This window comes from Protopterus annectens, chromosome 10.part0 (assembly GCF_019279795.1).
Source record: "Protopterus annectens isolate FY-2018-M chromosome 10.part0, PAN1.0, whole genome shotgun sequence".
Classification (NCBI taxonomy): Eukaryota; Metazoa; Chordata; order Ceratodontiformes; family Protopteridae; genus Protopterus; species Protopterus annectens.
The window spans coordinates 516,257,499-516,280,416 of NC_056744.1; positions in this window are offsets into that span (position 1 = coordinate 516,257,499).

Genomic DNA, 22,918 nt, shown 5'->3' on the forward strand with positions numbered 1-22,918 from the left:
TCTAGCAGGATGATTTTCTAGGATTGTTTTACGGGGTGTATTTAGACTTGGGCATGGGTGATCAAGCATTTACAGGCTTCCTCTATATATTAGAGACAAACTTTCCAGACCATGGACAAATTTCCTATTCCCCATCCATTGATCAAAGTTACACTCAAATCAGATTAGGGAAAAGCTTTGCCTGATATAGGTGAGATGCCTGCTCACGAGTAGTCTCTGAGACACATACCTGTCCCTCTAGCATGTCCTATTTATGTTTCAGGTGAGATTTATGTCTCCAGTTCAAGTAATTGTGATGCTATTTGTTTTCTAGATGTGCAACAGGTCCATCAGAGTGAAATCTGAGGATACTTTGTAAGTTGACCAACTATCACCTCTCAGTAGTCTATAAGATACCAAGTACAGCGCCAGGGCTTTGAGGCAATCAGCATCTGACATGTCGTTTACTCCCTATAATCCTTTTGTGAGGAACCTCTGTGTTTGCTCCAGTAGCTGCATCTCTATATCTATATCTATATCTATATCTATATCTATATCTATATCTATATCTATCTATCTATAAGGGTGTATTACTATAAATCAAATGCGCCCAACATTGGCACTCGAAACATTGATGCAATAACATTGAAAATGCACATATCAACATGCAGCTAGGCATGTGCTGAGAAACAGCCTTGGTGCATGCAAAATATAACCCACCAGAACACCACACACCCTGTGCTCATGCACAGCACCGTGTCCATTTTAGAGTATGGCAGCATGCCTTCATAAATATGCATGGCATGCTGCCGTGCTGAACAGGAATGGTCCCTGCCATGCAGGAATAACTTATTCCTGCACAGCTGCTTGCTGAATCCCAGGGTGTGTTTCTTTATCAAAATATATTTATTGGTTTCCATGGCTGGGCTGTATGAATGTTTAGTTTATGAAAATACTAGGTACTCTAATGAGGCAATACACAATTTTAAGACAATTTCCCATATATATATATATATATATATATATATATATATATATATATACATATATATATATATATATATATATATATATATATATAGAGAGAGAGAGAGAGAGATCTAGGACTTTTGAATGAAAGTTCAAAAGCCCGAATCCATTACCACCGAACACACTTTAATGAAAGTGCTTTAATCGAAAAAGCGCTTTCGTTAAAGTATGTTAAAAAAAACAAAACACAAAATCTACTTGAATGCAGGGGGGTAAGCCCCACACCCCCCTACTTTAATTGTCTCACGCCGAGGTCACACTACAGTGGTGAAAAGGGAATTTTCCCTTACTGCACCATAGTACAACCTGAACAACAAGCATACTTAAGCGAAAGTTTTGCGGAAGTATGCTCACCAAATTGGGATTCGGTGAAAGATGCAGTCGAGCATCTGTACGGATCCTATATATATATATATATATATATATATATATATATATATATGTAGATATATATATATATATATATATCTATATATATGTAGATATATATATATGTATATATATATATATATATATATATATATATATATATATATATATATATGGATTCCCTCCAAAAGACTGATTATGTGTTTGGATGACAGTGGTTTAGTCAACAGTTTATAATCGATGGATGACAGGTGTCAGAGATTGAAAAATTCCAGAGGTTGAGAAATATGCCCTTATCCCATGTTTGTATGATCTCAGAGTAAATATACAGCTATGTATCTGTCTGTCTATCTATCTATCTATCTATCTATCTATCTATCTATCTATCTGTATATACATAATTAGTAGGTGGTCTGGCTCTCACAATAGACATGCCCCCTGCACTACAGAATTGCCTTTCGGCAACTAAAAATGAGAGAGAACACTCGTAACACCCCCAACCCGTCAGGATAACAAATCTGGTCAAAGGCAAAAGGGACAATCGTCCCTACCAAGCCAAAAGTTGTTAGAATAACACAGGTGGCATAAGCACATAGCGCACACCTCCCAACCAGTCAGAGTAAGGAATGTGGGCAAAGCCAAAAGGGACAATTGTCCCACAAAGCAGAAAGTTGATAAAATAACAGGTTCAGCATTAGCAGGGATATTCTGAAGGGTATAGATAAAATAACACAATAAACATTTTTTTTTAAATGCGATACAGTTTAAGCATAGCTGCGTTGGTGTGCCCATTGCTTAGCTATGCTTAGTCTAGCTTAAACAGCACAAGAAGTTAAATAGCAAGAGACATCCAACATAAGCATTATTGCAATAGTGTAATGATTAGAGCATATGCTTTGCAAGCAGCTATTCCTGGTTTGATCCCCACTGTAACCAGTTTGAATTTCACATGTGAAAGTAGTATATGAACATTTTTTTTTTTTTATTATTAGCTACTAAATAACATATATTTGTTAACCGGAGTACTGCATTAGGTCCAGATGTGAGGTATCAGTTTAATAAAGTTGTGCAACCCCCATATAAACACAAGTGCCCCATACAGTATAGTCACACATGAATAAATGTAATGAAAGCACATTGGGGGAATGTCATGGACAGTAAACAAATTTATAATATGTAATGAATGATGAATCAATGCCATACAGCAGATAGTCTATAAAATGAAAAATAAGCAATGCTAAGCATTGCACAGCTCTGCTTACCAGCTGTAAGCATTATGATTGCTAAGCAATGAGTAGCCCAGTTAAGTGCATTTGCCCATCAGTAAGCAGTGCTGAACCTGTCCTTTTAAGTACTGCCAATATTAGCTAAGCAGGTTTGCCCATAGCTTAGCTTAGCTTAGCATATTCAAAACCATCCAATCACGACAAAGGGCAAGGAAATTGTCTGTATTTAAACCTCACAGGCGGGAATACAGCTCATAACTGGTTGCAGCTTTCCACTATAGGCAGTATGGCAGGAGTTGGTGAGGCCATGCACTTCTGTGTGCAGTGCTGGGGCATACAGGAGTCCAAGGTCATGGTAGGACTCCTGGTACAAAACCATGACGAGAGACTGCTGCGGGGCCAGTACCAAGGCTCTCAATATAAAGTGGAAGCCTGGGGCCATCTCGCCCGTGATCTCACCAGTGTCACTGGTATCAACTTGAAGCAGAGAAAGAGAGAGCTCTTGGATGAGTGGGCCCAAGAAACAAGGCAGAAGGGTGATGTCCCAGCAGTGTGTAAGTGCTCATACTAATAACTGTTTACTAATGTCCTGACTATGTATATGATAGATAGGTATGCCTAACTATTTCTCTGTTTCCCTAACAGCTGCAGCTAAGTGGGCTGTGAATCAGGAAGCCCATGCTAGTGGGCTGCAAAGGCTGCATCGCGAAGCTGGTGAGTAACAATCCTGCTTGTAGTAGTCACACCAAATAAATATAAAGTAGTAGAAAGTCACCTGGCAGTACAAAAACTCTGTATGGGTTGTACTGACGAAACCAGACAATATGACAGTAATAGTCCAATATAGGTCATATTTAAATAAAACTGTAACTGTCTGGCAATAAAGCTCTAAATCAAGGACTGGTTATGTTTACTCTGGCATTGTATGGCATTTATTGTTGCATTCTCTGAATAGTAATATTGTGTTAACCACTGTTACCCACACTGTGCTACATAAAAAAATGTCTAGGAATGTCTGTGTAAAACTATTGTAAATAGAAGATCAAATTGTAAAACCAAGAGTAATTTAGAAAGAAAACACTGAAAAAATAGACAGCGATATCCAAATCGCACATTCTGCTGTGACTTAAATTGTTGGATTTTTAGCAGACACAGCCATGGTTCGAATCCTGGGAGTAGTAGTAGTATAGTAATCATACCTCTTAACTGTACAGATTTTTCAGAATGTCCAGATAACTGGCTCATATTTTCTGCCTGTTCCTCTGTCCCCTTGGCAAATCAGTGGGATGATGTCAGAATTGTAGTCACAAAATAATGACATACATTTGATTTTCAGATCTCAAAACCTTCAGAAAATGTATATTAAAACAAATCCTGTCACTTTAGCAACTCTCTAAGTTTATGACAGCAATATTAAAAACATGTCCTTATTTGTACCCCTATGTTGTCAAGCTTTGTCCAGATTGTGTGCATTAAGAGATTGAGAGGTATGTGCATAATATTAACTTGTAATCTGTGAATATGTGTAGAAACAGTCAGGTAGTGTTAACAAATATTCCCTCCACAGGTGTGTTAGATAAGAAAACTGTGCCTGCCAATAAAGATTTAAATCCTGGACTGGTAGTGTTTGCTCTGGTATAGTATGGCCTGACATGTAGCATTCAGTAACACCTAATATCAAAATAGTACTGTTGTGTCAACCACTGTTTCTCACACTGTGCTACATTAAAATATGTCTAGGAATGTCTGTATAAGACTGTTGTAAGTACAAGGTCAGATTGTACAACCAAGAGAGACTTAGACAGAAAACACGGAATAAATAGACAGCAATATCCAAATAACATACTCTGCTGCAACTTAGACTGTTGTGTTTTTAGCAGACACAGCCATGGTTCAAATCCTGGGAGTGGCAGTAAGCTGTATGCATAATCATACCTCTCAACTGTACAGATTTTTCAGAATGTCCAGATAATTGACTTATATTTTCTGCCTGTTCCTTTGTCCCCCTAGCAAATCAGTGGGATGATCTCAGAATTGTAGTCACGAAATAATGACATACATTTGATTTTCAGACCTCAAAACCTTCAGAAAATTTATATTAAAACAAATCCTGTCACTTTAGCAACTCTCAAAGTTTATGACAGCAATATTCAAAACATGTCCCTATTTGTACCCCCATGTTCATAGGTTCATAGGTTGGTACTAGGCTATCAGCCCTAGGGCCTATACAAGCCTAGCCATAACAATTCCCTGGCTATTTTTTCCCACAATATTTACTTCCCTGGGCCCGTGTATACCAGGGCGACTGACGTGATCCCCAGGGTGAATTTCTTTTCTCCCATCCAATCGTCAAGGTTCCTTTTGAAGAGGGCAAAAGAGGCACTCTGCTTGACATGTATGGGCAATCTATTCCAGAGTCTAGGGAGTCTCTGGGTCAGGAACCTATCCCTCCAGCATGTTTTGTTTAATGTGATGACAAGGTTTAGATCCCTGGAGTGTGTGACTCTGAGGGATTGGGATTTCTTTAAGTGTAGCATGTCCAACAGCTCTGGGTTTGACATGTCCTTGTATGTTAAGCAGAGATTGCCTCTGAGTACATGATATGCGACAGAGTGTAGCTGGAGTTTTTTAAGGTGGTCAGTGTAGGGCATCTGCTTTAGGCTTGTGATTCTTTGAGTGAGGTATTTCTGCGGCCTTTCCAGTTGCTGCAGATGTCTTGAGAGGTACATACCAAATGGGGCATTGTATTCTATAATGGGTCTAATGAGGGATGAGTACAGTGGGACAATGACCTCCTTTTTTCTGGATGAAAAGCCCTTAGTGATGAGGTGTGCCACATAGAAGGATTTCCTGACTGTTGTGGTGATGTGGTTATTGAAGGTGAGACCACTGTCCACCTGTGTCCCTAAGTCTCTTATCACACTTTCGTTGTTTAGTGTACTGCCACCTATATGGTAATTCATGGGTACATGTTTTTTTCCCAAAGGGGATAACTATACATTTCTTGGCATTGAGCTTGAGCCCATGGCTCTGGCATCAAGCATCTGTTTCTGTAAGGCCCTTTTGTAGAGTATCCACATCATTTGGGGATTCAATAATGGCTCCCAGTTTGCAGTCATCTGCGAACTTTGTTAGCCAGAGCCCCTTAGTGTTGGCCTGTACTTCAGAGAAGTAGATGCCAAACAAGAGCGGTCCCAGGACTAAACCCTGAGGTACTCCACTTGTCACTTGTCTGGAGCTGGATTTGGAGTCGGCTACTTTTACAGTGTGGGTTCTATCAGTAAGCCAGTTAGCAACCCATTGGGTGACGTAGGGATTAATACCCAGCTTAGTAGGTTTATCTATGATTCCAGAGTGGGGGATGGTGTCAAAGGCCTTGGCAAGGTCTAGATAGGCTGTGTGAACCACCACACCCTTGTCCATGGCTCTGGAGACTGATTCGAAGAAATCAATCAGGTTCAGGAGACAAGATCGTCCCTTCACGAACCCAAACTGGGTGGGGTCCAGTGTTTGAAGGTTGCAATGTCTTTGTTTATAAGTTCCATGATAATACGCTCCATGACCTTGCAGATAAGGCTTGTCAGACTTATGGGACGGTAGTTTCAGGGATCCAAGGTGGATCCCCCATTGTGGAGTGGTATAACTGTAGCTCTGCGCCACTCAGTAGGCACAAAACCTGAGGTGACGCTATGATTAAACATGACACTTAGGTGAGGTGCCAGTTCATATTGTAGTTCATGTAGTACACAGCCTGGGATGTCATCTGGTCCCATGGATGCTGTATTCTTAGCTTTGGAGAGTGTGTTTTTTTACCTGTGTGGTCATTATTACTGGAATTTGGCAATCTTCCGGTATTGAGATGGGCCATTTAGGGGGTGAGAGGGTGGTGAAGTTGGCACTGAATCGATCTGCCAGGATATTGGCAATATCCTTGGGATCAGTATATTTAATGCCATTCTGTTTTAGCTCAGAGCAGATCTGAGCATTGACATTTAGATTCTTGACATAGTTATAGAATGTCTTGTGGTTGTCTTTGGAATCTTTGGCAATTTTATTTTAGTAACTAGCTTTGGGGGATTTTATGAGGCATCTCAGTTTCTTACTGAGGCTGGTAAGGGAGTTTTTTGCATCCTGGGATTTTCCTTTTTTCTGCAACAGTTTCTTCCTTTTGTTGTAAAGTTTGTTTATGGTAGGGGACCACCAGATTGGCTTCCTTTTTTTGGATGAGAGCATCTTGGTTCTATTTGGGATGGCACAATTCATGCATGAGTGGATGTGCTCGTACAGCGCCTTAGTGTAGGATTCAGCAGTTGAACTTTCAGATAGTAGGAGGGCTTCTGTGGCCATCATGCCCCTGGCAAAGGTGCCACAGCAAGTGTCACCAGATGCATGTTTTGGGCCATCATGGAGAGCGTCTTGGTTCTATTTGGAATGGCATGAGTGGATGTGCTCATAGAGTGCCTTAGTGTAGGATTCAGCAGTCGAACTTTCAGTTCCTGTCTGCATGGGTGTCATGAAGTTTGTCATTTCTGACTTGAGTAGCATGAAGTTGGCTTTGGAGAAGTTTTTATGGAGGTTTCCTTACTGGGGGGTGGGGGTGGGATGTGGGATGTAAAGGGTGATTAGCTTATGGTCAGACCTGACTAACGAGGGGGTGACCATAGGTGTGGAACATTGATTTCCCATGTTGGTAATGACCAGGTCTAGGCTATTGGAGCCCTTGGTGGGACTATGGATTAGTTTATCCAGGGCATTGGAATTTATGGATCCATTGAAGCCATATTGGTATAGGATCCATTAAAGCCTATTGACGTAGGATCCATTGAAGCCATATTTTTGGCTTCTGACAGTACTTTATGGACTTGGTATTTTGTTATAGCTGGGATTGAATGGTTTTCTGATGTTTCTTGTGAAATTACCAGGGGTAATGGGGGCAATGTTTAAGCTGCATTTGTCAGCTAATTGGTTTGCTATAGCAACTGCTTACTTATAGGTAAAGTTATTTACTGTTAGCTCAGCACACTACTGTGTATTGTTCTTGAGATGACAGGGCCTCAATGTCACACCAAGTAATAGTCTGCTGTCCAAGAAGTATGTCCATGACATTTGCCCACTCACCTGCAACAGAGGCAGCCATAGCTTGCACGCATCTTACAAACCATGGAATGGATCCCATATCCAAAAGGTAGCACTGAGGAGTGGGAGACGTAGTCTTTACCTCATCATTGCGTATACCAGGGCAAATAGTGCAGGCAGTCATGTATGTGACTATGAAGTAGGGGACAACATTAATGTAGAAAATAAACAGATGCCCATCCAAGACAGATGACAACAGAAACATGCAGCAACACTGAGGACTTGCAGGAATGTCTAGCAAGCCCTGCCTGTGCAGTGCCTGTGTCGACAATCGCCTGGACTCTGCATAAGTGTGGCCTATGGGTTAGAGTAGTCAGAAGGAAACATCATCTAGGGCTCTCTACAGGAAGCATATGCATAACATCAAGTCTCCCAAAGGCATGTGTTGCGATGTTTATTGGTGTACCGTGACCAAGGCTGAAACCTACAGACAGTATTAATAAAGATACATGTGGTGCACAAGCAAAACCTCACTGCACCTCAGGCCTACCATCAACATCTGTACCTTGCTGGTGCCAGTGTACACCTTTAGGTTTGCTGTTCATTAGCAGGAACTAGGCCGGTAGACATGGTGTTCTGAATTTGGAACACTGCAACATGACACTCATGTGTGGCCCATAGTTGTCAAGCATCTGCAATAAGGCTGTGGATAGGGAGGAGTGTCATCCTGAAACATAACAGTGAACAGAAGCATACATCCAAAGCTCACTAAGAATGGCTGTATCTGAACACAGTCAAGTTCATGAATTGTGCCAAACATAACCCTGACTCCACAGCAATAGTGAAGGCACTGTGTGACCTCCTAGGGCTGTGCACCTTGCAAACCGACAGAGTTGGGGGACATTTGTAGGGTGGGGTGACCAAATAATGGCAAGTGAAGATGGGTGATGCTAGAATACCTCTAACAGGAATAGTCACTGCTGTAGTTCACTTAACAGGTGCTTCAACAAACCATAGTGTTAAGGGTGTGCATGCTTATGTAACCCACATATTGTATGCATCTCAATCAGCATCTGCTCACCTAACACATTTGTTTGATACTGCATTTGATTGCACAGGTTGTATGCCACATATCAGATGTGTGTAATGTCAACATATGCAGTATTGTGGCCCCATTGCATATCATAGAAGAGGCTGGCATGACAGTGAGGGTGTGTACACTCTTCATAGCCACAGTAAGCTTTGAAGGTTGTCAGTGTAATTGGATTTTATTGCTCATACATGCACTGCTGATGATGAGATCTGCAAATCAGAGGTCAGGCATTCACTATTCACATCTGTCCTCATATCATCCCAGGTATGTGTCAGACAAACACATAGTGGCTGTGAGCAACAGAGCAAACATAACTGCCACACATATACACATTCAGCAATGGTGTGTAGACTCGTGAGGTATGGTGCACAGTACATGCCAGGGTGCTGAACAGGTGCACAGCAATATTGTGTACATGGGTGCAGTGTGTTCCAGGGGAAGGGGCATCACCTACTAACACAACTCATGGATCACAGAGATGTATAATGTTGGTAACAAGAATTGAGTATAGCAGCAATGCATACTGTTGAGTGCCATATGTCATGCATGTTGACAGTTGGGTAATGAGAGATCTGTGTAATATCTTTGTGCCACCTCACCTGTAAGTGTGTGTGTGTGTGTGTGTGTGTGTGTGTGTGTGTGTGTGTGTGTGTGTGTGTGTGTGTGTGTGTGTGTGTGTATGTGAGAGTGTGTAGATGTAAGCAATGATGTACAGGTCTTAAATTATGTTTTTTGTTTTCCCCTCACAGGTGGTGAGGTGGGTCAGGGTCCATCCTACAGGCAAACTGATGTTAGTGTCCATACAGCGTCTGACAATGATGATAGGTATGGTGAGGCACAGGCAGGGTTGTCAGGGGCTGAAGCTGTGCCATTGGTTGACATCCCACTTTTATACACTCCATCCCCGCACACAGTCACAATGCCTATACATACCCCATCACCAGTTGGGAGAGTTGGTTGGTGGTGGCATGGGGCAGGACAGTGTGGTGACTTTGGCAAGTGTGTCTGTACACAGCAGCCATGGCCGGATGACTGGCAAGGTACCGCACAGGCAGATGTACAGGGGTGCTCGTAGGAGGGCTTCTGTGGCCATCATGCCCCTGGCAAAAGTGCCACAGCAAGTGTCACCAGATGCATGTTTTGGGCCATCATGGAGGCACAGGTACGTATGGAACATTATACCAGACAGAGTCTGAGGCTCCAGAGAGTTATTCATTCTGCTCTACTTGACAACATCCGTGATCTTGCAGGTGCCCACCGTTATTTTGCAGAGGTCCTGGATAGATGGTTGCAAGAGATGGTGGGAATCCTCAACCATGCAATGTCTGTGTTAGAGCATATGGTGGGAGTAGGGTGACAGCCACATGGACATAGGTCAGCAACACCAACAGTTGGAGGTCTACGTGTTCGTGCAACCAAGACACAACTGCTCCAATAGTGGCAGTACCAGCACCAGCACTGCAGGGGGGGTGCTGTCCACACCACAATACAGAAGGCCATGTGCACATGGCCCTGGCCAGTCCCAACAGGAACTAGGATCCAGCGGACATTTGTCATCATCAAGGGAGAGTACCATATCTGGGCTTGTACCTGGTAGTGCCAGTGGAACCCCTGGCAGGCACAGTTCTCATGTTCATGGCCAGACATGGTGAACTGTACACCCTGCCATGTACAGTCTGCAGCTATCCAACAAAACCCTGTATAGGGCAGCCACATGGTAGAACTGTGCACATACATACACACACACATCACCAACACAGCTAGGGCACCTTCATACCTACACACACCACATCTGCACACCCCAATTGATAATGAAATCCCCTAACACACGCACATGATGTCAACCAAATGGCTCAGCCTAGGTCTCTGGGAAACCCAAAACACACCCTGTGCATATGATGATACCTGTGCCACATCCCTGTCATCCATACCATTGATGCAGGGACATGCTAATATGGTTCTGATTCACAGGGTGAATGTACTAAGGTTTAGCAATGTAATGCTGTGCAACATGTTTTGAGCTGGAAAGTTTAATGCTTACATGTCAGGATGTGTAGTTGTCCAGGCATGATGCATTACAGCTGTTATTAACACTGACTGATTGTAGTCTCCATAATGTATTCCCTTTGTATTGTAGGTGTCTATGTGTCAGCAGGATGTTGGTCTGCTGTTATTTCCTACATGGGGTATGGCACTGTGGTGACACATTGACTATGTCATATCCTGGGTACATCTGAACACAAGTAACAAATCTGTATAACAGTTACTGCATGTGCCACATGGCTGATAGGTCTGAGGGGTGTATACAGGTGAGTGCATGGTGGCTGATGTCAGCAACCCTTCTACAGTGGACAATGGTAAGTGTACTGGGTGGCACACACCAAATGTTTGTGAATAACACACACACACACACACACACACACACACACACACACACACACACACACACACACACACACACACACACACACACACATACACACACAGGCTTTGGTGTTGATGCAATACACAGAGAATACTGTACACATGGATGTACTTAATTTTGCAGTGAACTCATTTTAGCCTATGTAATTCCACCAAGATAAAACAAGCAAAACATCCCATTAGTAAATAATCTGTCTGCCAGTTTAATGTCATTGATGATGGTACTGGTAGGGTATATGTCCTATTCCCCAATGTACTGCAATCTTGGAATTGGTAAACATAGATGTGTTGGTGTGCGTGGCACAGCCCTCCACTTTGGAGGGTGTGGGGTAGTGTAGAACCACACATAGTGTGAGTGACAACTACTTAACCTGTTAACATAAACTGTACAGTATTACAGCAGACTAAGCAGGGGGATGCACACAACAATAACCCCAATGAGGGTGGCTGTGCCCACAACATCCACACCCAACTATATATACCAACTCCAGTATTGCTGTACAGCTGTACAGTGGGGAAGAGGGCATTTACACATCTACTACTAGTTTTGATGGAATGAATTTCCACAAGATGATTCCTTTGAAATTTTAGCATTTGCCAGTCAGTTCTCATACAGATGACCTCCTAGGACATGTATTTTCTGCAAACTGAAGTAGATCACTTCATATACACACACACTTACTTGGCAACACTGTGAGTATAATCTCTACCTAGGTACTTATTGCTACTAATGTGTTTGGCCTTAATTGCACACACCACACAGCTTTTAGGATGAGGTGTGTCCTGAGTTTCTTGTTAAGTGGAGAACATCACCAGGCCTTGTACAGTATGGTAATGGGGAAGTACTGGGTGTTAATGAACAATACATAGCATGATATACTGTCATATACACATTGGCAAATACAAAACAGTCATAGACATATCTGAGAGTCCTGGGTTTATCACCGCTTACTACCTTATCAGTGAGTCAATTCTGTTACAGATAATTTGCACACAGCACATGCATCATTGGGCTGTATAGTGTAATCAGTTACCTGTATGGTGGATGGTGACAGTGGTCCTCATACAGTGGACCTTGGGACATGTACTGGGGTACCATGGTGTAAAGACACTATACCCAGCACCCACACCCCACATTGGATATTTTACTCACTGAAACCCATGATAATGCTCTGACATACCCACAATCACACATTGACCAGGATTGCAATACAACCCCTTGTCTATCTAATCAGTGCTACTACAGGGATATGCATTTATTGGACATGCCACAGGGATAGTAGGGTGAGGGTTTGTCATGGCTCTCCTAATGTCAGCAACATCACTATCCCTTATAATGTATGGCATGGTGTATTGTATTTGGAGAATGTGGCCTCAGAATGCTGTATTCTACAAATATACACACTTGCACACATACATACACTTTCTAGGACTCAGAGGGTAACCCATGGATATCTACCTATTTGTACAACAGTGTTATGCTGGTACTGTAAGCTCCAGGTAGCCCATAGGGTGAAGAGTGTAACAAGGTACATTTAATGTCCATTACAGCAGCAGCCATTTCTTACTATTGCAATGAAGAGTGTAGTCAGCGAAAAGGCCCTCAGGGTACTATCAACTACAAGTTTACAAACACATGGACACTGTTATTCTCAGTAATGCACACTGACACATTTGTCAGTACTGGCATCCATAGGTGCAGTTGTTCCTAGGTGTTTTCCAGGATAATGTCCATGGAGAGATGAGAAGAGTAGGGGATGTGGGTACAGTGGTATCATGCCACCTGACATTTGTTAGCAGGCCATCTATCAAATGATGCAACTTGAGTGATCCCCAGGGTGACAGTTAAATGCGACATCCAATCATCTAGTTTTCTCTTGCAGAGGGCCAGTGAGGTGCTCCAATTGACATGTATTCAACACATATTACATAACATGGCCAGTGTCTGGTTTGGAGTCCTGTACCCAAGCATGTTCTGTTAACAGTGGTAGTCTAGTTGAGGTATCCATGGCATGTGGTGCATACAGGGTGGGGTTTCTAGCTGTGGCATTCATAACACAGCTGGGCAGACATATCAGTGGCAGTCAAGCATAGATTTTCTGTAAGCAGCCAGGATGGATACCTGACATCTGTACATCTGTACCGAGGACAGACAGACATCAGCTAGCTAACAGGATATGCATTAGGATGAATGTTTTGACAGACGTCTGACACTGATAGGTATGCCATTACTACATGACAGCAGCCCTCAATGACATATCCTATATACATATAAGTCTACAGTTAATCTCCACATATCAGATCAATATCCAGTAGCAAATACTTAACAACACACAGATCACACACCAAAAACACAATAGTCAGTGCTCAGAGTCCAGCTTTGCATGCAGGGGTGTATAGTGCCACTACTACAATCTGCAATCTACTCTTACTTGGGAAAGCACTGTGAACAGTAGTAATGTAATGATACAATACATGCAAGTGCGACTGCATATAACCTGGGATACTAGGTTCATAGGTTCATAGGTAGGTACTAGGCTTTCGGCCCAAGGGCCTAAGTAAGCCTAGCCAACAAGGTTCCCTGGCTTACACCACCCAAGAAAGTAATTTTCCTGTGTCCCTGTTGAGCAGAGCCATCAAAGTGATCCCCGGGGTGTATTTCCTATTTCCCATCCACTTATCAAGATTTTACTTGAAGAGTGCTAATGAGGAACTTTGCTTGACATAGATGGGTACTTGTTCCAGAGTATGGGAAGTCTTTGGGACAGGAATCTATCTCTCTCTCTATATATATATATAGATAGCTATATATATATATATATATATATATATATATATATAGATATATATATATTTATATGTGTGTATGTATATGTGTATATATATATATATATATATATATATATATATATATATATATATATATACACACACACATAAAACATATGCCCATAACATGTAGTGGAGTCAAACCTCAGCACCAATAGTCACAACCTCTTAGTTCAAGGGGATGTAATGTAAGTATTGCAAGTATAAATGTAGAATGTTGCTACAGTAACAGAGGTTGTGTCAACAGAAATGTTGTGTGTGAAGTCACTTCTGATACTGATATGTACACATAAGTTACAGTTTCACAGTTGCCATGTCGGGGATTAGAACTCCTACCTACCTGCTATGTTATTACCCTATTACCCACAGAGTACAATCATAAAGTTTCCCTAATAAACAAACACATTCAAAAACTGAGAAAACTAATAGCCTCATGCATATCAAAACTAGCCCTAAGTGGAGACATCCACCCCAACCCTGGCCCTACCATCTCCAACCCCAATCCTCATAATCAGACTAGAAACCACAACTTCTTCCATATCACAGCCAATAGAAAGCCAAGTGACTTCCTTCTACTAAGCCTAAATATTAGAAGTATATCCAACAAAGTCCATGAACTCCATGCTACCATAGACTTGTACTCCCCAGATATAGTCATCCTGACAGAAACCTGGCTAAAACCTCACATTACCAGTGAGCAAATCCTCCCTACTGGTTACGGCATACTAAGAGTAGACCAGCTAAACAAGAAAGGAGGCGGTGTAGCTATAATATTTAAACAGCATCTAAACATCCAGATCTTAAAATCATCAGCTCCACAAATAGGCAATGAAGAAATAATATATACCAACCTCAAAATAAACCAGAACAAAACCATCAACATAACTGGATGCTACTTCCCACCTGGCCAAAACATCCCTCCACTAGAAAACCTCCTCAGCTGGTCTACCCACCATCTCCCCCAAGAAATTATAATTTTAGGTGATTTCAATATTGATTGGCAATCCTGTTCTGGCAACCATCCAATCCATCATGTAAACCTTCATGGCTTTACCAAACTTGTCCAGTCGCCATCCAGGATAAATAAAAACTCCAACAAGTACACTACCCTGGATTAGATACTAGTCAGTAAGAGCCCCCAGTCATATATAACAGGCTGCTTATCAGATAGCCTCAGTGATCACTCCCCAACATTCCTACTTTAAAAATACCTATACCAAGCTAAACCTGTCATCTACCATAAAATACGTAAAAAACTAAACTTTAACTCACTCACATTCATCTCATCTCTCAAAGAATGTAACTGGCATCCTCTAAAGTACCTCAGTTTTGATGACGCAGTTGAATTTTTTAATACTGCCTTCCTGAGCATCCTTAATTACCATGCCCCCATAAGACATTCCAGAACCAAAGCACAACCCTCCCTATGGCTACAGAAAACCACTAAGTCAGAAATGAAAAACAGGGATAAAGCCTGGGAGCACTGGCGCAAAACCAAAACCCCCTCACCTAGACAGAAATTCCTAGAACTACACAATAGAGTCAAAAAGCTAATAAAACAGGACAAATTCCAGTACTACCAGTCTGCCCTAGACTCCTCCCAACACACCCCCAAACAATTTTGGTCCTCCATAAACTCCATCCTCCACCCAGGTAATGTCAGTACCCCTCCTCCTAACATCCCTCACTCCTCCGAAAATATTGCTACCTCATTCAACACAAACTTCACGCAAACCATACTATCACTAGCTAAACAACACAACCCCCCTCCCCTCCAACCCACACCTTCAACTAGTAATCTCCCCACTGCCTTCTCTTTTTCTCCTGTACCTACCTCCAACATAAAAAAACTCTTAACTAAACTTAAGCTCGCCAAATTAGCAGCAGACAACCTCCCAAGTGAATACCTACAAATCGCAGCTGATGCTCTGGCCTACCCAGTATCCATCTTGATTAACCGATCTCTGTCAGAAAGTTACATTCCCACACTATGGAAAGTATCACATATAATTCCCCTCCACAAAGGTGGCCCCTCCACAGAACTAACCAATTACTGCCCCATAGCTATTCTCTCTCCACTCTCCAAAATACTAGAGAGATGCATTCACTCTCAGGTCTTGGACTACCTCCTTACTAACAACCTCATTTCCAATACTCAGCATGGTTTCTGACCAAACCATAGCACCACCACTGCCTTACTCTCCTTTACTAACACTATCCTTCAGCATAAAAACAATGGCTAACTCTCCTCTGCTACTTTCCTAGACCTATCTAAAGCATTTGACATGGTCCCACACAAACAACTCATCTCTGTCCTCAATAACCTATCCTTCTCTCAATCAGTCACCAAATGGTTTCAGAGTTACCAGTCTGACCACCAACAATCCATTGTATGGCAGAATGACATATCTCCCCAACTACCTGTCTCTATAGGGGTTCCCCAAGGATCCATCCTTGCACCCCTACTCTTCTCTATTTTCACCAATAACCTAGCCTCTGCCACCAAACATGGCACACTCATACAATATGCAGATGACTCAACCATCATCGGCTCAGCCCAGTTCCTACCCAAACTGCAAAAAGACACAGGAAGCCTTTTCCTCTGTTGAAACTTGGTTATCCAATGCCCAATTAATAATCAATCCAAACAAAACTAAACTACTCATCTTCCAACCCACCAAACATACTCAAAACAACTCTCACTTTAACATCACAGCAAAAGACAACACCACTCTACACCCAACAGAACACACCAAATTGCTAGGAATGGAAATAGACAATAAACTAAAATTTGACATTCACATATCCATGACCATAAAAAAGTCCACAAAAAACTAGGAGCATTATACAGAAATAAGCAACTTCTCACCAAAGCAGCAAAGATTTCAGTAGCAAATTCCCACCTTATCTCCACCCTACTTTATGCCTCTCCAGTATATACCAACCTAAGGCAATGTGATCTAAACAAGCTAGAGACCTGCTACAACAAAATCGCCAAATTCGCCACCGGGGTATCCTACCATAGTCACCACTGTCTCTCACTTGCTGAACTGGGCTGGCTTGAACTCCCTCACCTCCTTCAATGGTATCAACTCTCACTCACCCACAAGCTAGTAAACCATCCACTAAATGTCCCATCCCTCCAGAATCTACTCCAACTCTATCACACCACCAGACCACTAAGATCCAGCAACAAAAATCACTTGCAGATCACTAAAGCCAATAACTCTGCTGATGAAGCACTATTCTCTTACATCATAGCCAAATTACGGAACTCCGTCCCACCCACAATTACTTCCATACCATCATGCACCCACTTCAAAACTTTACTAAAAGCACACCTAAAAACATGCTGGCTATGCCCTTGCAACTCCCACTCTAATATCACCCACACCATCCAACAACTACCTTTCTTTCCACCCATCTAATTACCTTGATTACAGCAAGCTCGGAGGCTCATATGCCTACTACTTATTATACAGCAGGAACTTCTTATTGTAACAATTGTTAATGTCTGTTAAGTACTTCGCAGATAAAGATTCCAGTTGTCTACTGATGTTCTCTGTTCTTCATTTGTAACTATGTTTGTAATTAATTGCTATGTTAATCAAATTGTTAATCGCTATGTAAATCCAATGTAACTGTCTGTATATTTTAACTGTGGAGCTCTTTTCCCAGGGCCTCCACTGAAAATGGACCTACGTCCAGTCGGACACTCCCGGTCAACAAATGTAAATAAATAAATAAATGTTACACTATAGCATTATGCAGTTATTGCACGTGCCACAGAGCTTATAGGGCTGGTCTTTGTCCAAAGGGGAATTTCAAGGTGACTGACATCTGCAGGCTTGCTAAAGTAGGGCAATGGGAGGTGAAGTGAATGTCAATGGCTTCAAAATCATTAATCTCCACACACACACACACACACACACACACACACACACACACACACACACACACACACACACACACACACACACACAAGTTGCACAGTTGCCATGCCTGGGATTAGAACTCCTACCTAACCAGTATGTTGCACTACAAAATTACACAGTTATCATGAGCACCACAGAGATTATGGTGCTGAGATTTGGCCAGAGGGTTATTTCCAGGTGACTGACATCAGCATGACTGCTAACATGGGCAATGGGAAGTGCAGTGTGTGTGAATGGGCCATAAACCATTCCTCTGGAAATACACACACAACACTCAGTCACACACAACTTTACATTTGACAGGACTGGGTATACAAATGCTAGATAAATACTGATTTGTACTTTCATGTTACACAGTTATCACAAGCACCACAGACACTATAGGGCTGTGGGCTACCAAAAGCAAATGTCTACAGTGATTGACATCAGCACATCATGTGATATTGGCCAATTGGATGTGTGGTGGGTGGGACAGGCCTCATAATGGAAATCTCTCTGTCACTGTCTGTCTCTCTCTTCCCTACATCTGTGTGTGTGTGTGTATGTTTGACCTATTATAGTGTGTTGGCCTTGGAAATGTTTGAGTATTCCTATCCAATGTGCGTGCAAAGCGTGAATGGTGTGCAATGTGGTGTGTGTGCACAGACATCTGCGACTGACAGATATGTATAGTTCACTGTTGTTGTCAGACATGGACTTCATTTCTCTAAGTGTAGCAGCATGCCCAGTATGACCTTCTGTATTTTATTGTCAGACATGGGCTTCCTGCATTTTGTTGTCAGACATAGGCTTCCTTTCTCTAAGTGTAGGAGCATACCCAGTATGACCTTCTGTATTTTGTTGTCAGACATGGGTTTTATTTCTCTAAGTGCAGGAGCATGCCCAGTATGACCTTCTGTATTGAGTGTGTGAATCTATTCCAAGTGCGTTGTACTACAGTTGAGGATTTTGTGTTCTACACCTACAGCTAGCTGTTTCTGCAGGATATCTGTAGATAGGTTGACAATATGGAGTCACAATGGGTGAAATATAATGGGATACTGCAACTATTGTGTCTGTGCTGTTTGGTTTACATGGTTGGTGTTAACAGAGATATTTAGACATATGTACTGTTTTACACTGTGATGGATTATGTCATCAACTACTGACAGATATACTTATTTGCTCACAGTTATTTCCTGGGAAATACAAGATGAATGAAGCTGTGTCCAGTATTGTGATCTGCAGCCTACATATTCTTGCACGCTCATACCATTATGGAGGGGTAGCTGCAGACACTTGCTGATGGGTCTGTGTAAATGGCCCAACACCTTGGTACTGTGGTGGGTCTGTGTAAATGGTCCAACACCTTGGTACTGTGGTGGCTGAGGATCCCCTGCTTGTACATTTATCAATGTAACAGAATGGCAATATCCTGTTGTGGCCATACCTCTTAGCTGTACAAATTCACCCAGGTTACCCAAAGGGAGGGCTCATATATCTGGTCAGTTCCCCTTCACATTGTGGATTAGAAGCAGGTTTGTACCCACCCATTACTGGGTTTGCAGATAGGGGTAATATGGGCACACATCAGAGTTTCAGACTTCACACACTCCATGGCATCAATGCTTCTACCCCCCCACTCTGTTATTCTATCCTCTTCCTAACATGCGAGCGATATCTGAGAAGTATTCCTATAGTTGTCCCTTCATCTCAGTGGTATTTAGAGGTTGGTCCAGAGTTCATGCAGTAGGACATGGTGGGCATGCTACTGGGATTTGTCAACATGGCCTTGCATTTGTGTTCTGTGGACTGTGTTATGTTGTTAGTTGGGACCCCCTGAGATAACATACATTGGCAGTACGGGTGAGGCACAGGCCTTTGACAGAGGACTGTAGGGCATTTGGTAGTGATGCAGGTGATCTGTTGCAGGTCAGTGCATTCTGTCACTCCTGCAGTCCCAGGCTATGAGCCACTGGATTCCCCTGGGGTGACAGGGTAAGTGTGTGAGGTGTTAATGGAAATAGTTCCTGTCCATATTAATCAATTATTCTGGATGCTGGCAGGGTGCTGTGTGATATGGAAGCTTCTTGCAGCTGACTCACAGATATACCTGGGACATTCCCCTTATGCTGCCTTGTGTGGGGAAATAGGCAGTCTTTCATTACTTCACAACTGTGCCTTTTGTGGTCTGCCAGTGACTGGCCAGACTACATCAATATTCCATACTACACAGACAACTAATGTGCTGCTAACCTGTATGTACAATTCCAAAGGTGTGTCCATTTGACAGTTACATTTTATGTACTCTGTCTAGTTTACTTACACCTGTGTACTGTGTGTATGCCTGGGCTCACATTCATGGCATGTTCATCTTTCAGATGGTGACAGATATTGACATCTGAACAGTGAGTATGGATGACTGCTGAATTGGGTCTTGCTGGGATGCATTGTGGTTGGCACTGGAGTTGTCAGAGCATGGTCCTATCATCAACAGTACTGGCCATAGGCCAATGAGACACAACCCTCTATGCCTACATGCTGACCACTTCCACACAATATACAACACACAACAACCTAAAACACAGACCCCTGCATATTGTACACATGCAACAAGCTATCCTGTAAATTGGGCCAGCTCAGGTAATCTGTGCTCCACTGTTATTAAACCCACATGTACATGTTACTGCATTGCTATATATGATTGTGGAGGGGAGCACACCTGACAACTATAAACATTTGCTATGACTGTACTAGTATTTCAGGTACTCTGTTGGCTTCCAAATCGTTTTGTATTCTGACCTATCATGCAGACTAGAGGCATATCAGTAGAGTACAAATCTTAGGTTTTATTGACCTGTATTTCAGTTTCAGACTTCTTACCCTTCAGAACTAACATACAACTGCCAGACCTGTTGTAATCTGTCTGTGTAGGTCTGAAGGGGGCTGTTCTTCATTGCCATCAATTGGAGGCCTTAGAATAGCTTTTCTTTATGGTCATCTACACTTGTCCTGCTGGCTGAGGCTGTTGTTGGGTATGTGAGCCTCACTGACATGCACGTGTGTGTCCTATGAACACACATTTGGGCCACCACATGTACTGCAGTGGGATTTGTCACCTTGTCTAGTACTGCCTACATTGTTGACACCAGCATTTATTATGGATTTCATGCTGCCCATATAGGTGTCCACTATCTGCTGCCATCCCATTCAGCCACCCAATTCCCTTGCATGCTGACATCCATACCATAGATGCAACTAGCAGAACATACTACTCCATTCAGCAGTTGACAGGAAGAGTGACTTACCTTGTGGCTGTGCCAGTATTGAGGATGGTGCTGGACAGCTGACTATGTCGGATGCACATAGTACACTCCCTATACATGGTAAAGCACAGTTAGTCTCATGTTTGGCATCCCTTTTACTGTATGTGCGAGTCAGAGAGAGGTGTAATTCCCTGGGTCCCTAATGTGTCAGTGTATGTGCTATGCGTTGCCTCTTTGGCAAAGCTTGGGAATACTGGGATGCCTCCTTCTGTCTACATGGGCAGGCTTAGGTTGTTCCTCCTCTGAGTCACTCTGTGCCTGTGCTGGCCTTGGCAATGGTGAGGTGCTGTGTGGTCCTGCCCCATGCTGTTCTTGCTGCAGCTGTTTCCGCAGGATCATATTGTGTACCATGGCACATACAATGAAAATGTGTGTACATGTAGCTGGAGAGTACTGCAAGGCTCCACTGGATATGTCCAGGCACCAGAACCGTGACTTAAGTATCCCAAACACACACTCTATTATGATTCTGGTTTGTGCGTGTGCCTCATTTTGGAGTTCTTGTTTGGGTGTGTGTGCATTTCTGATGGGTGTCATCAGCCACGGTTCCAGTGCATAACCGGCATCCCCCACTAGGTGGCCATATGGGATGTCCCCACTGGCAAATTTCTGGTACAGCTGTGTCATATGCCAGATATGGGAGTCGTGATAACTTCCAGTGCTGCCAGCACACACATTCATGATAATGCCCTGGGCATCGCACACAACCTGGCAGTTGATGGCGGGGAAGCCCTTGCAGTTTATGTAGCCCCTACCCCGCTCACCAGGTGGTGCTTTGATATGTATGTGCATGCAGTCTATAGCACCCACTACCTCCAGGTATTCTGCTATTTGGTGGAAGAGATGCATATTGCTGGTCAACGCCTCACAGGTGTTGAGGAAATATATGTGCTCACTGGCATGTGCTGACATGGCATCCAGGAACTGGTGGAGTACCCTGGATGCTGATGCCTGTGAGAGCTCCATGATATCCCCAGTTGGCCTTTGGAAGGTACCTGTGGCTAGTATTCTTAACCCTACACATACCTTGGTATCCACTGGGATGGATTCCCTTCTGTTGGTTCTGTGTGTGAGGTGTGGCTGGCACAGCTCAACAATTTGCTGCAGGATGTTCCTGTCCACCCTATAGCGCTCCACTATCTCCAGCTCATGTAGCCCCTGGTAGGTTACCCTGGGTCTGTACACTCTTCTCCTTCTCCTCACTGTGGTTTGGTTGTCAGCATTCTCATCCTCACCACCATCAGCCTCTTCCACATATTGATGTATGAAAGCAACGGCAGCCCCTATCATTTTGTTAGTTTTGTCAAGTAAAATTTCCCCATCTGTGTACACTGGTGGTGTAGAGTTTCTGGGAAAAAACAAAGTGAAAGGTGTTTGCATAGTTTATAGTAGTGTGCTGGGCTGGGCTGCTGCCTGTGTAATTCGCTGATTCTGATACATTTCACCGGCCACTTATGCTAGTTCTCCTTGATTGCCTTCCTACTGCTGTTTTCCCCTTCCCATTGCCTTCCTTTTTAAGCCCCGAGGCATGCCGCGCATACCCATTGCTCAGATGTGAACAGAGCTGCTATTTCCTGTTTTTTTTTTTTTTGTTTAAAACCCAGTGGCGGTGCCCACACCTGTTTAGGCAATGTAAACACTTCTAGGCAGCCT